At 37.8% G+C, this 19355-nt stretch overlaps 1 long non-coding RNA gene across 6 annotated transcripts in view; it reads left to right on the top strand.

Annotated features, from left to right (window-relative positions):
• The window catches only part of LOC140599369 (uncharacterized), a 90965-nt gene that overhangs the window by 50430 nt on the left and 21180 nt on the right, over positions 1 to 19355 (top strand). For 2 of the 6 annotated variants that reach the window (XR_012002175.1, XR_012002176.1), the window contains 3 exons: positions 4757 to 4872; positions 10634 to 10769; positions 10899 to 13162. The exons of 2 other annotated variants lie outside the window; for them this stretch is intronic. This is a non-coding gene — a long non-coding RNA (uncharacterized lncRNA). Of the gene's footprint in view, positions 1 to 4756; positions 4873 to 10633; positions 10770 to 10898; positions 13163 to 19355 lie in introns of those variants that run through there. 2 more of the 6 variants (XR_012002179.1, XR_012002184.1) reach the window with 2 other exon arrangements.

Below are 19355 nucleotides of genomic sequence, written 5' to 3'. Positions count from 1 at the left end.
GCAAGTCGTGGCCTGGCTAATTTGCACATCCACTGCCTTGGTCTCCTCCCCTTTAAACAAAAATCTGGAGTTTGTGATTTATTGTTGATTTGGTTAGTTCAAATGATTTTGATGGCTTAGATCTACCTTCTGCCCCATCCTTGAGATTCTCACCAAAAGTACCCAATCTGTGTCTACTATACAAGGCAGAAGTGACTCCATCACAAAAAAATGCAAAACACATCTCCTTAACTTTAGATGCCAACAAAAGAAACTGAGAATAAAAATCTACAGATGGAAGAAGGGAGAAAGCAGTATCCATAAATCAATAGCTTTAGAAACCAAACTGGCCCATTCAGAACAATAATGTCAGGAGAGCAAAACAAAATGGTCATTATTGATGACAGGGCTCTTTGAGTCTTTGAGAGCCGTAATTGTGTGCTAGTCAGATAAACCAGTGGTTCTCAAATCTAACAAGCATCAGAATCATCTCAAAAGCCTTATTCCTAAATCTCCTCCACTAAAAATTCTGATTTTAAAAATCCGCAGTATAATCTGTGTGTTCACAAAGTGCCTCCAAATGGTTCTGGAGGCTTTGAAACATGGGTAAAGTCTTTATGCATGTTTAATGTCACTCTGCTCATCCAGTCTCATGTATTCCTCTGCTTGAATTCTCTACTCCAAGTCTGAAAGTCTCTTCTTAATCTAGGCTGTGAAACTAGTGTATTGTTCCTCGTATAGTCAGGTGAGAGTAAATATGTAGAGAGAGTAATTCCTTGCCTTCTTTGTCACTCATAACAAAATGCACACACACACACACACACACACATACACTACTGTTGGGGTTTGCTCCCCAAGATCACTATCTAATGCTAAAGATGACCTCTCACATGCTCACAGTCTGTCCATAATGTTCCATTTCCATTCAAACTTCCATTTTCCTAATAGCAAGGCAAAGCTCTTTCCCAATCTCCTACACCCCCATGCAATAGGCTGCTTTTCTTTTAATACACCAGCTTTCCTTCATACTGACTGTTTAAAAGTAATCTCATTTGAAATAAAAGGGGAATTTACACAATACTACAGATATTGAGGGAATATCTATTAGCTCTTAGAGAGAAGGAACCATATCCATTGTGCTTATCTCTGCATTTCCTACGCAGAGCCCAGCATATGGCACATGGCAATGTTCAGTAAGTACTTACTGAAAATACAAATGAATGTCCAAAATTACATTTTTCCTACAGACTACTTAAATAACCTGTGACTTTTCAGACAGCACCATCTGGAATATTAAAATTCTAGAGATGGAAGGGCTGATGAACATACTGAGGTCATATAATGCTATGGTTTTTCCAAGGTCAACAGCACATGCATGGCAACTCTCAGATTAGCAGAGTCCAGTGTTTTTTGTTATTCTCATGGTTCTGTTTTGTTTTTAGTACTCATCTATGAAATAACGATGCTTCCCACACCATAGGATAGGAGGTAAAAGGTAATGAGAAGAAACCTAAATATGCTCACATGTGTTCATGATGCATTGCAAACACTTAATAATTTAAGCTTTTGTTATTTTATCATATCATCTTCCCTTTCCAAATCTAATATCTATAGATATACAAATCTAATATCTATAGATATACCTGATATACAAATCTTCCATAATCTCCCTCAGTTTTGTCAATCCAATTGCATTTCCCATTATTGGCCTTCTGCACTAACTGCAGCATGCAGTTCTGACACTCCTGACACTCCTGCATGCAATTCTGATACTAACTCCAGAGTTAGGTCAAATTTCACAGGTCAAGGACACAGTCCTCCATAAGACTCCTCCCACTTTAGACTCCAGTCATGAACTCTGAAGTTTTCAGACCACCTGCAATTTTGACCAACTGGCTACAAGCTTGGAGGTTCCTACTACCATCTCAGGTTCAATAACTCACTAATATGACTCACAGGACTCAGGAAAGAACTATACTTATCATTACAGTTTCACCTACAAGATGCAAATAAGTACCGACCATTAAAAGACCCATAGCTGAGGTCTAAGAGGATCCCAAATGCAAAGCTTCCATTTCCTCAGGATCTGTCACCCTCCTAGCACATCAATGTGTATCACCAACTAGGAAGCTTACTTGAGCCAAGGGTGTCCATGGCTTTTGTTGGGGTTTAATTGTATAAGTAACATTGGATTCAATTTCCAGCACTCCTCCCCTCCCTGAAAGTCATGTGTGTTAAGCCCCAAGGCTCTGGAATCACATGGTTGGTTCTTCCAGATTAGCTAGCCCCATCCTGAGTCATCTCCTTAGCATAAGCTCAGGCATAGAGTTGGATTCCACCATGAGTAACAAAGACACTCATCCCTCAGGAAATTCCAAGGATTTAGAGATTACCTTCCAGGGATGAAAGTCCAGCCAAATTTTGTATTGGATGACAGGCATCTACTCCGATATGACTGGTTTTCTCATTGTCCTCAGACTGTGATCAGTTAATTCTAGGTCAATTCCTTCTGTTGGACGCACTTACCTTTTGTTTTTATTACACTCATCATACTCATAATTACTTTTTCTTTGTCTTCCTCATTAGACTATAAGATCTGTAAGGGCAAAGATAAGGTCTGTCTTATTCATTACACTTAGCTAATTCCTTACACTGGTCCAGAGATGTAGTTAATATACTTAAATATTGGTTGGTAGGTGAATTCCATCTCCATGTCTTTATTCACAAGTATGGAAAGAACATTAGCAGACGTGAAGTTAGCACCAGCTCCTCTGCAGTAGGAGCAGGTACAATTGCACAATAGGATAACCAAGAGAATCCACCAGTCATTGAAAAACCATTCAAAGTAGATTTGAAACATACACCACTTCATATTCTATTGTGACTATATAAGAGAAGCCTGGGAAAATGTGAGACAAGAAGCACAAAAATAAGAGAATTTCTCTATTTTTTTATCCTAAAGTTGCTGATGGTGCTTGTAGGGGAAGAGAGATGTTAATTGATTTTCTTCTTTACTCAACATTAGTTGCATTTAATTCACTTTTAGAAAGCAAACATCTTCTAAATAAGCAAACTATTTCAAGCTTATTTTCCCCTAAAATATGTGGTAATGGAATTTGCAGGTGGAATTCTATTGTAATGGCCACACAAAGATCCTTTTCCCTAGCCACAACCCCCTCCAAAAAAGATCTTTTAGAAATGGAATTTGCCATTTTAATTTCTAATGAAAAGTACAACCATCCTCCTAGTTCAGTCAATAAGAGAAAGATTGAAAGTAAGCCTCTAAATATTTTAATCCACTTTCTTACAATAAACATTAGTAGAATTGAGTTGAATTGAAAACTTGTTCCCTTGTTTTCATTGGTCTTAGTCTTGCTTCTCAGCAATTGCAAGTTGTAAACTCAATGGTAGAAAGTATGTCTTAGGAATGAAAGGGTTATGGAATATCATAGCTGGAAGCAATCTATAGAATAGAAAGCAGACAGCCACTGAGGACAAATAACTTGCTCAACTTTCCATACCAAGTTAACAACAGAGATGGGACCAAAATCCCATCTCCTGACTCCCCACCCTTATTTCTCCTATATCGTGTTATACTAATATTTATTTTCTATGCCTCAGAGTTTATAACAATGCCCAGCACACAATAAATGCTTAGCAAATTATGTAGATTTTGAATTCTTAAAGAGGATTTGTCTAACACATTCTCAGGCATGATTCTGATTAATTACATACTTCCCTCTCATATATTTAGTACTAGTTTTGCCCCCACACAGGTTACACATGGCCATTCACACAGAACCAACCTGCTGAGAACCCAGTGTGTCTGTATTTAGCCTGTCATCCTTCTTCAATCTCTTCCTAAAGGTAAAAGTACAGCTTCACACAGCATACCATTTATGGCTTATCACTACCCTGTCTCCAAAGGTAGACTTGTTCTGATTCCAGTTTCAAAGCAATCAGTAGTGTTGTAAATGGTTTGGAAACTTGACTTTTGGGCAGGGGAAAGGCTCACATTACCTCAGGACATTTAATTTTTTTCCTTGGTTTCACTGGTCTCCAAAAGATTACATCTAGCAATTACTATGTTCATTTGCCTTTTAAACCAAAGTGGCTGACATACATTGGTCCCCAAAATGTGCATTAAATAAATGTAAATAAGACATGTGATTTGAAATTTTCACATTAAATTGTAATGCAGTGTGTTTTTAGATCCATATTCCATATCCGAAGTACCTTAGAATAGTGTTTCTCTTCTGGTGGCTAATTAATAAACATTGGAATTCACACAGGAGCCAACAGTCATTTTGAAAAGAAAAATCATATCAGATCTTTCCTACCTGAAATTCTTCATTGGCTTCCCATTGTACTTAGAATAAAATCAAACTCTTAACAGTAGCCTTCAGGCCCCAAATGATCTGGTTCTACTTTTTCCTCTAACCTCATCCCTCTTGAAACTTCTTTTCATTCATCATCAGCCAGTGACCTTCTTTTAGTTTCCTCTGACTTCAGCTTTTTCAGAGCCTTTGATATGCTGCTCCCTCTGCTTAGAATATTCATTGCACCCCCCCCTTCCCTCTCCCACAAATCATACCTTCTTGTGTCCATGCCCTTCTGCAATCAGACTTTGCTGCTCCTCCCATCAAGTGGTGGAGGCCATTTTCTCTCCTTTTAATCTGGGCTCGACTTCTGACCAATACAATGCAATGGACATAGCATTCTGGAACTTCTGAAACCAGGTCTTAAGTGGCCTTATAGCTTCCATTTTTGTTTTTAGACTCATGTTGCTATATAAAGAAGTTCAAGCTATCCTGCTGAAGAGAGAAGGCACATGAAGAGAGAGATTCTCCTGAAGAATATGTAGAAAGAGACACCATGTAAAGAAAAACCGAGGTATCTTAGTTGATAGATGGCAACAAGACTCAGACTATTTTGGGCTCTTCAGCCCCATGGTTGGTACCATATGGAGCAAAAGGATGATCCTGCCAAATTCCTGACTCACAAAATTGGAAGCAATGAACGTTTATTGCCATTTTAAATTTATTTTATTTAAAAAGTTTTATACACAGTAAAATTCTTTTTTTTTTTGTTTCTTTGTTTAAAGTTCTATGGACTTTGGGATGCCTGGGTGGCTCAATGGTTGAGCGTCTGCCTTCAGCTCAGTACGTGATCCCAGAGTCCTGGGATCACGTCCCACATTGGGCTCCCTGCATGGAGCCCTCTGCCTCTCCCTCTGCCTATGTCTCTGCCTCTCTCTCTCTCTCTCTCTCTCTCTCTGTCTCTCATGAATAAATAAAATCTTAAAAAAAAAAAAAAAGTTCTGTGGACTTTAACACATGCATAGATTTTTGAAACCAGCACACAAATGAACTCAGCATAATTCTAACATCCCAAAGTATTTCCTAGTACTGTCCCTCAGTAGTCATAATTCCATTCCCCCCAAGCCCTAAGGATTACTGATCTGTTCTCTGAACCTATCGTTTTGCTTTTATCAGACTGTCACATAAATGAAGTCATATAGAATTCAATATTTTAATACTGGTTTATTTCAATTAGCATAACACATTTAAGATTCATTCATGTTGTACCAGTAGTATGTTACTTATTGTTGCTGAGTAGTATTCCACTGTGTGAATTTAGCACCCACTGAAGTATTTTGGGATTGTTTCCAGTTTTGGGTGATTTTGAGTAACACTATTTTAGGCACTCAGGTGGAAGTTTCTGTTTGAAAACAAATTTTAATTTCTTTGGGATAAATAGCTATAAGTGGGATTTCTGGGTCATATGTTAAATGTATGTTTTAACTTGTAAGAAACCACCAGAGTGATTACATCATTTTGTATTCCCACCAGCAATATATAAGACTTTCAGTCGCTCAAATTCCTTGCCAGCACTTGCTATTTTCAGTATTTTTATTTTGGTCATTCTAATAGTTTAGCTCATTGTTGTTTTAATTTGCATTTCCCTAATGATTAATAATGTTGAGCATCTTTCATGCACTTATGTGCCATCTGTGTATCTGCAAATTAGCTGAAACCATTTGCCTACACTTTTATTGAATTGTTTGCTTTCTTGTGAGTTTTGTGAATTCTTTACATTCTTTATCTTTGTATGCAAAGGGCAGAATACATACTATTTATTTATTTATTTATTTATTTATTTATTTATTTAATTTGACAGAGATAGAGAGCACAATCAGAGGGTGTGACAGGCAGAAGGAGAGAAGCAGGTTCTCCCCTAAGCTGGGAGCCTGACACGCTGCTCTATACCAGGACCCCAAGATCATGACCTGAGTCAAAGTCAGATGCTTAACCAACTGAGCCACCCAGGTGCCCCTTGGTAAGGAATTTAAAAGGCAACTTAAAAACTAACAAAATTTTTCTCACTTGAAGTTAAGTTCCTTTCTCTCCTGTTCCATCACTAGTGATATACTCTCATATATATATATACTCATATACATATATGAGATATATATGTGAGCTAGCTAGTTAAATATTTATCATTCTGCTTCCTGCCTTCCAGATGTTTCTCCACATTCTTTACAAATTCTTTGAATTCTTTCATTTTCTTATATTCATGAGACTTTCACTTCTTTGCTTAAAGAATTAAGGCCCCCTCATTGTTCTTTCCTCATCCTTATGCTTGACTCTGGCTATCCTAGAAAAAGTCTTATACCTTCTATGCCATTGTTTCTGGGAAATCCTTCTGGTCCCTACTCCCAAACCCTGTTAAACTCGATTTTGTCTGCAGTTCTCTGATGTGATTCATTGCTTTAAATCTAGTTTTTGTTTTTTCATTCATTACCTTTGGACTAGATGTTTGGAACTTCCCTTACATCCTGGGCCCACCCCAGCGCTCATCTCAGACTTTGATTCTAATTCCCCTTTAATTAGAGCCCTCAAAGTGCAGAAAAACCACACCCACTCCAATACCAGTCCCTGCTAGTAGAATTTCAACCCAGACCCAGTCCCTGCTTGTCTGGGAAGAAAGGTCTGACACCTCGCTTGTTCAGAACATAACATGAAACTCAACAGTGTGGAACCATCATGGAATAATTCATGTGGTACTGACTTTGTTGATTACATTACAATTTAATCCATTGTGCAAAAGATCTTTTATTTTATCCATTATTGGAACTTAATTTTCCTGCCTTTCTAAAGGATTACATAAAATATCATTTAACTTTTTTCTTGGTATCATTTTAACATCAGTTATCCACTGGGCTATTGTAGAGTGATAACTCGAGATCTTAATAAGGGGAGAAAGACCATTTCTCTCCTAAAGAGGCCAAGATTGCAGTAGTTTTTCTGTTTTATTGGTGGGGGTGGTGTATTCATATGTTTGACTTATTTTTTTCTACTTATTGTAGTTTTGATGTTTTCTCCTTTTCTATGCAGCTTTTAATTTCCTCTTGAAGGAAGTGTCTCTTTAGGACACCTGTGATTCACTTAACACCTCTAATTCTTTCATTTGACTTTTCATGCTTATCTATGGTTTGAATTTTTGCAATGATTATGCAATTATTTTTACATGTTAAAAATTAATCAAAAATAAAAATTTTAAATGAATTTTAAAATAGTACTTATGTCATGGGAGATCTATGAATATTAAATACATGAAATATCTGTAGGAGAGGATTTCACACCTAGGAAGTGCTCAGGAAGCATTAGCTGATACAGCTTTTGTTTTCTGGCTGGTCCTAGAGATGGTATGATGCTGCATTTGTAGCTGCTGTTAGACATCCCTTCCTGGATATTCTGCTGGTGCCTCAAATTGCACTTGAGTTCACCATTGTCCTCTACCTCCCACCAAACTCATTCTTCTTCCTGTGTTTTTAAATTCTGCCTGGAGCACCATTTCACTATCATAGACTTGAATTTTTAAAGATACCTTTGATTTTTCTCTTTTCTTTGTCTCCCAACCTGAACAATTCCAAGTCCTTTCTATTCTATTTCATGAAATTTCTTTTCTTTTTTTTTTTAGATTGTATTTATTTATTAGAGACAGAGAGAGAGAAAGACAGAGAGACAGACAGACAGACACAGGCAGAAGGAGAAGCAGGCTCCATGCGGGGAGTCAGACATGGGATTCGATCCCAGGTGTCCAAGATCATGCACTGGGCTGAAGGCGGCGCTTACCCTGAGCCACCCAGGCTACCCATTTTTCATGAAATTTCTTAAGACTTTACTTTCTTCCCTGTACCCTTGTTCGGAATCTTGTTACTACTGCTCATCTGGATTAATGCCATAGTCTCTGGACTAATGAAATAGTCTGATAACTGCATTTGATTTCCAGCCTGTGGAATATGTTCTTGCACTTAGATTAATTTTCCCAAAGAACATGTCTGATAATGTCTCTCTCCTACTCAAAGCTTTTATTGACTCCCCAGTGTATTCTGGATTAAGCCTGTCCACTCTCCAAACCCAGTTAACCACTGCAATCTGCCTCAGCAACTTCTTCATGCTTTGTACTCTCTAGGCAAATTATTTAAATCACACTAAAATAAAAATAGTTTTCTAATTGAAGATCTATGACTTTTTTCTTTCTATATTTAAATGCAAGAGATGTAGTGAGTGGACTTTGATCACCTCTATCTGGGCTTCTAAGCAATCTTCTTTGTTGGCTTTTAACAGATTCTTGGTTTTATTCTAGATTGATGAGATTGTCAAATCGCTAAGCTCATTATAGGTAAAATTACCTGCCATTAAAAAAAAGTATCACACACACACACACACACACACACCCCCCACAAACACATACTAAGGAACTTTGGTATTTGGTATTTTAACAATATTAATTCTTTACCTCAAATGCAGTAGATACTACAGAAATACTTTTTCATTTCCCTTTACATTGGACATATTTGCAACTTGAGAACAAGAGCCAGTGTTGGTTTTCAGACAGAATCCATTTAATTAATCATACTATTTGAACAGCTGGGGAAGCCATATATTTATGTAAGAGCTTAACATTCTTTCAAAAATTGTCAAGTATGAATCAAAATAATATTATTTCACTTTTTAATGATACGCTATTTATCTTTAGATTTTATTCACACTTAACTTTATAAATCAATAGTTCCAGTTCTTAGGACACATGGTTACCTATGTTTAAATGCTTTTTAGAAGCACTATCATAAGCAATGTGGTAAGATAGGTCTAAAGTTCTATTTACCACAGGGACTTGTTTGGGAAGTGTGAGATTTTCCAATTTTTGTTTCTAAATTTGACAAGTACTGGATAGAGTGGAGAAGAAATAACTTGATAAAATTATGTTGTCCCTTTGGTAGTAACCAACAGAAAGATAAACTTTTCTTACTAAAAAAAGGTAAAGTTTGTCTCATTCAATGCAACAGTATAAATTCTACATAGACAAATGTGGGTAGGAGGAAAAAAATGGATTCTTGCTTTAAATCTCTCAAGAACACAATTTAATTTTTTAAACTTTTTAAAAAGATTTACTTATTTATTTTAATACTACTTATTTCCCCAGGAGGGATAAAATACAAAAGTGGCCACTGCAGGCCGATGGTGGTGGGATAGAGGGGGAGAAAGAAAATCCCAAGCAGGCTCTGTCCTGAGCACAGAGCCCGACATGGGGCTTGATCTCATGACCCTAAGATCAAGATGTGAGCCCAAATGAAGAGTCAGACGCTTAACAAACTGAGCCACCCAGGCTCCCCAAGAATATAATTTTAAAGAAAAATATTAATTAAAATATGAAATAATAGCAAGAATAAGTAGGAAAACTTCATAAAACTCATTTTAATACTGGATTCTAGCTTCTCTTCCTAGAGTGAAGGCTAATTTGTAAGAGAAACTTTGGATTCTGCTTGAGATAATCTGATAAGAAACTTTACAGTTATGAGCAATTATTTAAAGGGAAGTCACTTGTTGATAGCTGTCCTTCAGTTATCAACCAGTGTGGTCAGGGTCCCTGAGGGGGTCACACTGAGGGTCTTCGAACTCTGTTGTAACTGAAAAAAGTTGTAAAGGGAGAGAAGCTTCATAAGACTAAATGAGAGGATAAAGAGAATGATAGGCAACTGGAACACAGCATGGTCAATTGTAATTTTCCATTTTGAGTTATATTATTACAGGACAGAATTGTTTATGGTTAGCAATTTGCATAGCTAATGCCATATGACGTTGGCAGTTACTTTTTTTAAAGATTTTTATTTATTTGAGAGAAAGAGAGAGAGCATGAGCAGGGGGAGGGGCAGACAGAAGAAGAAGCAGGCTCCCTGCTGAGCAGGGAGCCTAATGCAGGACTCAATCCCAGGACCCTGAGATCATGACCTGAGCTGAAGGCAGATCCTTAACCGACTGAGCCATCCAGGTGCCCTGACTTTGACAGTTATGATTCCAGTGGAGTCAAGGCATATTTCCCCAGGAGGGGTAAAATACAAAAGTGGCCACTGCAGGCTGGTGCTCAGAGAAACTCCAGACTTTTTACACACTAAATCAGCCTTGAAATTCTGATGAGGCATTAACCAAGGTCCACATACCCACATACCTCCCCACATACCTTTCAGGCTGCCTTTGTCGTTTTTGTTGTCTCTACTTCTTCTCCTCTTTTTTAATTTTAATGCAATTCTCTGTGCAGGAAAAAGCAGAGTGCATGTTATTGTGTTGTTTCTTCTATAACCTCATAGGAGTGGTCCTGGCCCCTACCACTGTCTGAGACTGCACCAAGAACTGGACAAGAGAAACATCTCAGAAGACTGAAAGCCAGTCTTCACCCTCTAGAAATTTAATAATATAAGAGAGGAGATGCAGATACACCCAAACGTAAGGACTTCAGAAAAAAAAATATGTTGAATTCATACATGAAATTGTCAGATATAGCTCAAGGGAATCTTAATGTTATACATTCAATCATTCCTTATTAATTCACTTATTCTTTCCTTCATTCCACAGACATTTATCAAATACTTACTACAGCTTCCTAAGCACTAGAGACAGAAGAGCGAAGAATACTTAACCCTGCCTCTGCCCTTGTGGAACTCTCAAAATAGTGAAGTAGAAAGACAATTAAATAAGACACAAATACAAAATTAAAACTGTGATGTGAATAACATGATAATATGAGAGCTTGCCATAATCAACATGACACAGTCAAGAAGGGAAGACTTTCATGAGGAGACAGACACTGAACAGGAATAAACTGTGTGACTATCAGAGAATAGTTTTCCATTCAGGAGGAGAGAGCATGGTAAGAGACACTGAGAAAAAGCCAGTGTATCGGGCATGGAGAAAGTATGGGGGATATGACAGGAAATGAGATATGATGGGGAGAACTCCAACTCTGCACAATTGTAGGCCTCATTCATGAGTTTCATTTTGAGCAGAAAGCAAGAGTAGCATTTCATACTTTGAAATGATTACCCAGAAGCATCATGTCCAGTCCAGACAGAGGCAAGATAAACTTGCAGAGTCTAGAATCCAATATGGTTGGGTATAGTAAAGGCACAACCACCCTCTTAGTGTACAATAATTGCTGGGGACAGCAATATTAAGAGATGGCTTCTTGAATAGGGGCCAAACCACCACTTGGTTAAAACAGGGAAGTTTTCACTAGCTGCACTAATAAATAATGAACCCAATATCCTTTGCCTGGCCTTCACTCTTTCACATAAATTCAATATGTTAATGCATCTGTAACAAATTAAGTGTCTCTTAAAAGTCCCTTAAAAGTCTCCAAATCTTTTAAAATTTAAAGTGCCTATGGAAAACAAATAAGCAAAATCCTTGACCTTTTCTCTATTCATAAGTTAGATCAATGGTCTATGCCAAGAACCCAGAAACCTTTTTATTCCCAGAATTTTTAGAGAATTTACTTTTATGAACCCAAGGCAAAATTGGAAATCTCTTTCAAAAAACTAGCTTGCTTAGTTCACTTTTGATAATGAAGTCAAGAGAATACTAATATATACCAGTCGCTTTGCAGAATAACCTAATCTCCAAAACACACACTGACATTTGACATATGTAGCCTAGACAACCCTGGGAATTGAAGAGTAGCAATTTAAGTTGTTTATTCTTACATAATGGAAAAGGAGGGAGGGGAAGAATTTCTATTTCCCATTTGTCAGCGTCACATGTCTTTTCTGTATTCTGGTGAGTATTTTCTGTAGTAACCCATTAAGCTGATCTATAACGACCAATAAAATACCTGAGAGCATGCATAGAAATCCAAACAGAATCTTGGAATAGAGAGATAATAAGAGGAGAGTCTTTTGTAAGTACGTATAAAATAACATTTCATTTCATATTTTATTTTATTTTACTTTGGGAGAAAAAAAAAACAAAGAATGGGGAAGGAAATGCTATTACAGGGCTACCACAAGGAGTCAGCAATTTCTGAGTTTTTCAATTAAGTTGCCAATTTTCAGGCTATTACACTGCTCCCTGAATCAAAAGGATTAACAATTTTCCTCTTAGCAATTAGAAAGGTAGAATTTTACCATGGAAGCACATGGGGGAAGACTGTACAAGAAGTTAGAATTAACTAAATCTCCACGAGGACCACCCAAGAGGAGCTAAATGAGGGGTTACTTTCAAGTGAGGCTGGGATCAAAGATTGAGGGAGATTAGAACCAATAGGAGGTTAAAGAAAAACATCTGGTCCTTTGCAGTAATCACCAATAGAGAGGTGGATCTTCCTTGGGGAAAGAGCAGCCCATCTGACCACCGACCCAACAATGTGCCACAACGTGCAGATTCTACAGGGGAGAACATCTCTGTCAATCTGTGGGACGTATTCCCAAACCAGAAAAACTGGCAGGGGCCTTTCTTCATCAGGAGAAATGTAAATGTACAACTCAACACTGGCACTTAAAAGACACCTTTTTCCCTGCTCAGGCAACATGATCATGCTACATAGTGAGCATAACCCCTTGGCAGCTTTCCTCTAATGAAGCTCATCACTCTGAATGGTAAGGTGGACACTGACATCTTTAGAGAGCAGCTGAGCACTGAGACTATCAGAAAAAGAGGTGCTGTGTGTTCATATTCATTTTAATAATCTTGGAGCTTTGTCTTACAGAATAAATGTCCATTTCTATTGAGGCAAGAGATGTTAAGGTCTTAGGGAGAAAATGAAAATACTCAGAAGAAATAAAGAAGCAGGGAAGTTTCAGTATTTTCCTAATAAAAGAAGTCTTTGATGAAAAGAGCACTTTATTTTAGAATGTCCTCGCTTTTTGTAGTTTCAGCTTTTTTTAAAAAAAAGAGCTTACTTTCACATGGTTTCTATACAAAGTCTAATGCTACCTTATTTCCTATTCTTCAGATGATCCTGGATAATTTATCACCCAAAGGGATAATTAATATAAAACAGCCCCTAAAATGGCAACTTTAAACGTGCCAGTTTTATCAGTTATCTCTGCATATCACATTTCCTTTAGAAGAATTCCAAGGAAGAATTTTTTAAAGGATCAGAGCAAACGTGTTTGCCTGACTCCTCTATCTAAAAGGAAGGCAACTGGAACGAGATCCTGTGTGCACTTGGCCATTGGGATGTGGAGGGCAGCAGGCTGTTTCCTTAGTTGGGCCACAGAGAAGAGAGGGCTTGTACTTTCTGGGCATCGTTTGTCCACATGTTTTCATCAGTGATGAGCTTGTGTGAGGGAGAATCATAAACCATTGGGACTTTGGGACAGAGGTCTGAGATAAGACCATTTCACTTTTTCAGGTAAGAAACCAAGGTCTAAAAGAGTCATAGGTGGCAGTGGTGCCACTTCCTGCTGGTATTCATCGAGATCCCTGGTTGCAGCTCAGGACTTACCTGCATTTCCCCCATATCTCATAGTCAGTGTTCCAGTGGGCACTCAACCTCACCAGTGGCCTCCAACCTCTTCTACCTTCTGTCTCAGACAGCTAGAATATGGGGCAGCAAGGACTAGATAACCTCAGCTCCAGTTAGTGCTGGGGACCAGAAGAAGGGAGGAAACTAGAGCCAGGAGGCACTGGCTTCGAGCTTTCTCCCCACTTATAAGTGGGTTTCCCTCCTAGGCTAGCTAAATGTTGCCCCCTTCGACTTGTCTTATTTTCTTCTTTGGACTTGGGTATATAATATTGAGAATTATCATATTCCTCAGTTTGTGGCTCACTAGCATCTGTTTATGTAAAACCCTCTCTCTCTTTTTAAGTTTTGTTATCTTCCCTCTTTATCTTTCATTCCCCACTCCATTGTCCTTCGTCCCATAGGCAGTCCTTCTAGGGTGTTTACTCTATGTCCTTGGATATCCACATGTCCTTGGATAATTTAGCATTGTTTTATGCAGTACCTGTTTTAATTTACATAAGTAATATTGCATGAAGCTCTCCTTCTGTTACTTTTTCACTCAAAGTTCTTTTATTAAGATCCATCAATGCTCCTGTATGTAAATCTGGTTTATTACTTCAAACTGCTGTATATTCTCACGTAGGATGCATCCCAACACTTTTCTTATCCACTATTTCCAGGAATGGATACTTAGGCTGCCACCAGTCCCAGATACCATAAGTAATACTGCTTTGAATATTCTCCTTTGTACCTCTTCAGACAATGAAAGCATTTCTTTTGCGGGTTATATCTGAGTAAGACTACTGTGTCATGGGAAAGATGTATATTTATTTTCACTTCGTATTTGCATGCTAATCTCCAGAATGTCTGTCCTACCTGTAATATAGAATTCTCCCATCCTTATTAGCATCTGGTATTGCATGACTTTTTAATTATTGCCAGCCAGTCTTCCCTCTTCATTAATTAAAAGACTTTTGATATGGTAATTTAAATCATTATTTTATGCTGTATTTTCTATTTCATGAAATTATACTTAATGACCAAATACAGGAAAATTCCATGTGCAGCTTAAATGGGTATTGGGAATAACCCAATGTCCTGATTAATGGAGAGCTATCTGTAGGGCATACCCAGGTTACCATTTTCAAAGAAAGTGAACAACCTGTAATTGTTTAAAAAAAAAAACAAAAAAACAAAAAAAAAAAACCTCTGTGAGCATAGTTAGTTCTCATAGGAATTCAGAAGTCACTTCAGGATTAAGTATTATCTATAGACTATCATCATGAAAATTAGCCCTCACTGAAGATATATCAGCAAAGAAATCATTTTGTTTTACAATAGGAAACAATTTTGGAAGATGCAGCAGACATATTTATGATTTCCATGTCATCCCACCCCCACTCCTGCACACTCCTCTGGAAATTGCTTTCCAACCATGGTCCATCCTGAAGGAGTGGTCCTAAGGCCATGTTAATACCACATGATCCTGGTCCCTGGCCACATTTTATAGGATGAGAGAAATTCATTGATCTAACATCAAACTCACTGATAATTTGGATTAAACCAGCAGGAAACTTATGACCTTGAACTGAGTTGGGGCCAATTAGACACAGTGAGTGCCAGAATCAGCACCTGGGCAAGACAGACCTGATGTCATGAGAGGGCAGAAATTTAAAAATTGCAGAGGTTTCTGATTTGCAGGAAGGAGTACAGATTACCACTCAGCTGTGAGTACATGAATCAGCCGGGCAGGAACCTTATTGGGAAGAACTCCTTCACCTAACTGCCACTCTATAAAAAATAAGGCCACTTGGATATTCTACTTCAAAGACAAGATGCATCAATCTCAGGCAAGGGGACTGACTTTCAGGACTCTGTTCTCTTCCTTTCTCCAGAACTCCCTCCAACCAGGCACCATCCACCATGTTTGAGGGAAAATGGAACATCTGAGCCTCCACCATGCCCCACTTGTTAGAAGTAAGCTTTGATAAGTTAGTCTCAAGGAAATGGTTAGGGAAAAGAGAGACAAAAGAGAGCTACATATGATCTTTACAGGGAGCAACTCCAGCTTCTAAAGAGTCAACCAGAGTATGGATGATTCAAATACATCCTGAACAGGAGTGCCTGGCAGGCTCAGTCAGTGAAGCGTGTACCTCTTGATCTTGGGGCTATAGGTGTGAGCCCCCATACTGGGTGTAGAGATTGCTTAGGAATAAAATCTTAAAAAAAAAATCCGGAACCTACTGGAATGTCCAAGCTAAAGGGGACCTAAACATAATATAACTCATATTTAATAATATGTTTTTAACAACCAAATAGTGTTCTTCCACATGGAAGATGCTCTAAATATTATTTCTTGAACAGAATCAATTGACTTGGTGGAAATTATCAAGCTGTGGAGAAGGGTGTAGGAGGAAATAAAAAATGAAAGACCTGTAGTTGTAGGGAATTACTTTCTTAGCAACCAGAAAACTTCTGGGATGGCCTTATCTCCTCAGCAACATTTTGACAAGTGAACCAGTAACTCTCCATTTACCACTGTGAATTGGATGCTTCCAAATCATTGGCTCTATAAATTAACAAGCTAAGTAGATGGTCATGTTTTCCCTTATCCCTAAACTTTTTTCAGATGGCAGAGTGAGGTGGTTAAAGGAATGGGCCATATATTGGACTATTGATGTTTTAATCCTGGGTTATCTCCCCAGCTACTATATTGAACAAGTTACTCAACTTCTCTACACTTTGATTTACTCATGTATAAAGTAGAGATAATAATAGTACTTTCCTCACAGGGCTGTTGAGGGGATTGGTGCCTGGGAGATAAGGGTTCAGTTTGTTGGCTATTATTATTTTGGTAACAGCACCATGATTTTCCTTCAGGGAACCACCATTTCATTCTTAGTCCAGTTAACTGAGGTGGACTGATTCCCTACTTTAGATTCTCAGATATTGCCAGAGTAATTTCTTTGAGAGTCAAGGTCAGGGACTTTTGATTTGAAGAGGCATTTTGTTTTCACCAGCATTTGCTAAGCTAATGATAGATAATAAGCCTGGAGCCACTAGGAATCATCAAATTGAAAGGTCTTGTCTGAGGATTGAGCCAAAATGGAAAACAAAAACAAAAACAAAAAAACCCAGAGGTGAATGACAGCAAGAGATCAAATATTTATGACATTATTAAAGCCTCTGGATCTAACTGTACCTGAAACTAGTACCTGATCTCTGTAGAACTCCTAATTGTGTGAACCAATAAATTCTCTTCTTTGCTTATCTAATGTAAATTGGAATTCTGTTATTTATAGTGGAGGAAGGGTTAAGTAATATAGTAAATTGTGGCTTTAAAAATTTGGAGCTAAGTAATTCATTTCTTAATTAATTCATCCATGATTTGCATTGAGTACCTACTTTGTGTTAGACACTGTGCTGGATACTGTGATACAGCATTGAACAAACTAATATTTTCATTCCAGCATGGGAAGACAGTTAAGAAATAAAATTTTGAGACTGAACTACATGAAATTGTAGGTCATTTTTGTAGGTCAAATACATGAAATATTGACAATTGCACATGGTTCAGCCTAATACCTAAATGTCATATACAGGTACTGTTTATCATAAGAAGTTCTATGTTCTGAGGTAAACCCTGTTGCTGGTTTCTAATCAAATCATGAGGTTTCTAGTTTTACCTCTTCCTTCCACAGATCCTCACTCTTCCTGCCCTCATTTCCTCTATCATGAATTAACTCTGGGTAATATTATAAACTTTGTTTCATCATGGCAAAGAGATACAACCACCTTAGAATCACTTAGATCAAAAAAAAAAAAAAATCACTTAGATCCCTTACACCTTTAAATCTACATGGCTAACCAATCCTGGGGCCATATTTTCCTTCATAGGTTGTCTGTGACAGCTTAGCTCACTACCTACTTCTCCTAACTTCTTTACCTACTTGATCCCAAAATTGCTCATTTATTTATTTATTCAAGTTTTTATTTAAATTCTAGTTAACATATAGTATAATATTACTTTCCAGAGTAGAATTTAGTAATTCATCACTTACATATAACACCTAGTGCTCATCACAAGTGAACTCCTTAATACCCATCACCCACTTAGCACATCCCCAAACCACTTCTTCTCCAGGAACATTCAGTTTCTTCTCTATAATTGAGGGAGTCTGATTTATGGCTTGCCTCTCTCCCTTTTTTTTCCCCTATGTTCACCTGTTTTGTTTCTTAAATGCGACATATGAGTGAAATCAGATAGTATTTGTCTTTATCTGACTGACTTCATTTAGCATAATACATTCTAGCTCCATCCACATTGTTGCAAATGGAGAGACTTCATTTTTTTTTATGGTTGGGCAATATCCCATTGTATGTAAATACCACAACTTCTTTATCCATTCATCAGTCGGGGGACATTTGGACTCTTTCCATAATCTATTTTTGATAATGCTGCTATAAAAATCAAGGCACACGTGCCCCTTCAAATCAGGATTATTTTATCTTTTGGATAAATACCTAGTAATGCAATTGCTGGATCATAGGGTAGTACTATTTTTAACTTTTTGAGGAACCTCCATACTGTTTTCCAGAGTGACTGCACAAGGTTGCATTTCCACCAACAGTGTAAGAGGGTTTCCCTTACTCCAAATCTTTGCCAACATCTGTTGTTTCCTGAGTTATTAATTTTAGCCATTCTGACAGGTGTGAGGTGATATCTCATTTTAGTTTTGATTTGTATTTCCCTGATGATGAATGATGCTGATCCATATGTCTGTTAGCCATCTGTAAATCTCCTTTGGAAAAATGTCTATTCATGGCTTCTCCAACATGGCCCCTTTATAATTGATATCACTTGGTACTTTCTCTACCTGCTTTTAGTCTGAATTCTTGATTCCTGTTCAGTTGTTCATTCCTTTCCTTCCTAACCTAGAACACGTGGCCATCCCCCATCATCTGTAGTTTGGGAGAGGGTTACATCTTGCCTAGCTGGTAGGGGGCTTAACAGGACTGAATCTGGCAGGGAATCTATTTATATTTGGAGTGACAGTAAAATTGGAGTAGTGGTGGGGTGGGGCAGAGAGACAAGCTGGGTGGCCTGAGGATGTGGACTCTGAGACAGAGATAGGATGGAGCTTATTGGGTTCTGGAGGACAACATCAATAGAGAAGAAGAGAAGAGACAGAAAGGAAGCAGGACTAGGTAGAGGGAGAAGTTGAGCTACAGTGCAGTCCTAATGGAAGCTGTAATAAGCCTGCAGGGTGTTCTGAAGATGGGATGACCCTTAAGACTTGTTCTGAATTGACGTGAAAGAGTAAGGCCTTAATATTCAGAGCATGGTACCTCAAGATACCTGTTACCTTGGTGCTAATATATATCAGCAATATTCACATTGTTTAAAATATGTTTTATCACCTAAATTTTAACTATAATCTTTTCCATTTATTGTCAAGCCCTCTTGGTCCGTAAGTATGTATTGTCCTTAAAAGCCAATCAAAGCTTTATCGAAAGCATGAATTAAAAAGTGAGTAATTCATGATTAAAGGAAATGAAACAAGTCTATAATTCATATTCTCTACAGA

This window comes from Vulpes vulpes, chromosome 6, assembly GCF_048418805.1.
Source record: "Vulpes vulpes isolate BD-2025 chromosome 6, VulVul3, whole genome shotgun sequence".
Lineage (NCBI taxonomy): Eukaryota > Metazoa > Chordata > Mammalia > Carnivora > Canidae > Vulpes > Vulpes vulpes.
Note: the sequence above shows the minus strand (reverse complement) of the source record. Positions and strands in the feature narration are given on the sequence as shown.